Source organism: Pteropus medius, unplaced genomic scaffold, assembly GCF_902729225.1.
Source record: "Pteropus medius unplaced genomic scaffold, Ma_sr-lr_union100, whole genome shotgun sequence".
In the NCBI taxonomy this organism is placed as follows: Eukaryota; Metazoa; Chordata; class Mammalia; order Chiroptera; family Pteropodidae; genus Pteropus; species Pteropus medius.
The window spans coordinates 5,688,221-5,690,909 of NW_024352786.1; positions in this window are offsets into that span (position 1 = coordinate 5,688,221).

Below are 2,689 nucleotides of genomic sequence, written 5' to 3' on the forward strand. Positions count from 1 at the left end.
AAAATCTGTCAAAGGGTCACAAAACTCAAATAAGCAGCAGCTTGCCTCAACATGCCTTGTCCTTCTTGCTGGGCAGCCCCAAGCCCAGCCCTAGCGGCAGCCAGCCTTGGTTCATAGCTTGGCCTCTTGTGGCATCTCCAAGCCCAGCATGGGCAGCAGCCATCTGCAGATTTCTTGGTAGCTCATGCCAGGTGGCCCTGGGGAGGGCACAGGCTCAGCTAAACTTGGCCTGTGGCAGAGGCTCTCCCAGCTGGCCTGGGGCTGGCATATTGGTAGCCAGCTTCAGACTGAGCCAGAGCATCACCCACGGCCGTATCCAAGAATGTAACACTCAAAGGGCTAACTGGGCAAGCACCAGAGCCCTGCTAACATGAATCCTGCTCTGTAGGGTCAGCCCTTGCACAGCAACACCTCCACAGGGGTCACAGCCACTCCTCACAACCAATCAGCTCGTAGGTTAGTCTCTCCCACTGACATACAAACAGCAACCAAGGCTCATCTATGACAAGAGGGCACAGACAACCCACACAAGGGACACACTTGCAACACCAGGTTCAGGGGACCAAGGACACTGGGCCCCACAGGACACCTACTGGGCCCCACAGGACACCTACTACATAAGGCTACTCTACTAAGACTGAGAGACATAGCAGCTCTACCCAATACATAAAAACAAACACAGGAAGGCTGACAAAATGGGACAACAAAGAAACATGTCCCACATGAAAGAACAGAACAAAGCTCCAGAAAAAAAGTAAACAAAATGGAGATAAATAATCAACCAGATGCAGAGTTTATCTGGTCATAAGAATGCTCGATGAACTTAGAGGAAGAATAGATGAACTCAGACAGAACTTTACCAAAGAGATAAAACACATAAAAAACGGAGATAGAAAACATTATAAAGAACCAGTCAGAAATGAAGAACACAATAACTGAAATGAAGAATACATTAGAGGGAAACAACAGTGGATGAGATGAAGCAGAGGATCGAATCAGCGATTTAGAAGATACAGTAGTGGAAAACACCTAATCAGAACAGCAACAAGAAAAAAGAAGCCAAAACATGAGGTAGTTTAAGGGGCCTCTGGGACAGCATTAAGCATACCAACATTCACATCATAGGGGTACCAAAAGGAGAAAAGAGAGAGCAAAGAATTAAAAAGCTATTTGAAGAAATAATGACAGAAAACTTCCCTAACCTGGTGAAGGAAATATATATATATTCCTAGACATATATATATATGTCTAGGAAGCACCGAGTGTCCCAAACAAGATGAATTCAAAGACGCCCACACCAAGACACATCATAATTAAAATGCCAAAGATAAGGAAGACAGAATCTTAAAAGGAGCAAGAAAAAAGCAGTTAGTCACTTATAAGGTCCCATAAGACTGTCTGCTCATTTCTCAACAGAAACTTTGCAAGCCAGAAGGGATTGGCAGGAAATATTCAAAGTGATGAAATGCAACAACCTACAACCAAGATTACTTTACCCAGCAAACCTATCACTCAGAATTGAAGGACAAATAGTTTCCCAGACAAGAAAAAGCTAAAGTTCATCACCACCAAACCAGTATTACAAGAAATGTTAGAGACCATTAAGAAGAAGAAAAAAAGATAAAAAATATAAATAATAAAATGGCAATAACTACATACCAATAATTACTTTAAATGTAAATAAATGTTCCAATCAAAAGATAGCGTGGCTGAATGAATAGGAAAACAAGTCCTTTACATATGCTGCTTACAGGAGACTTACTTCAGATAAAAGAAACACAGATTAAAAGTAAAGGAATGAAAAATATTTCATAAAATGGAAATGAAAAAAAAAAATCTGCGGTAGCAGTACTTATGTCAGACAAAAGAGACTTTAAAAACAAAGACTATAACAAGAGACAACGAAAGACCCAGTAATCCCACTTCTGGATATTTATCCAAAGAAACCCAAAACCGTATTTCAAAGAAACATGTAAATCCATATGTTCATTGCAGCATTATTTACAACAGCTAAGATATGGAGGCACCTCAGGTGTCCATTAATGGATGAGTGGATAAAGAAGAGGTGGTACATATATACAAGGGAATATTACTCAGTCATAAAAAAGAATGAAATCTTGCCATCTGCAAAACATGGATGGACCTAGAGGGTAGTGTGCTTAGGTGGAGTAAGTCAGACAGAAAAAGAGAAATGCTGCTGACTTATCTTTGGAATCTAAAGAACAAAATAAACAAACAAAACAGAAACAAATTACATAGCTATAGAGAATATTTTGATGGTTGCCATATGGGAAGGGGGTTGGGGAGTGAATGAAAAAGGGGAAGGGATTAGGAAATACATATCAGAGACTACAAAAGAGTCACGGGCATGTAAAATATAACAAAGAATATAGTAAATAATATTGTAACAACTATCTATAGTGTCAGGTGGGTACTAGATTTACTGGGATTATTACTTTGTAAATTATATAAATGTCTAATCACTATGTTGTATACCTGAAACTAATATAATATTGTATGCCAACTGTAACTGAAAAATAAAAATATATATATTAAAAACATTCACTTGAAACAGAGTTAGAAACTAATTATGAGATTCTAGTAATGAAAAATGCCTGTATTTTCCCTCCTCCACCAGAAACTTCTCACAGAAAGGAAAGCATATCTGGTAAAAAATACACACACTCAC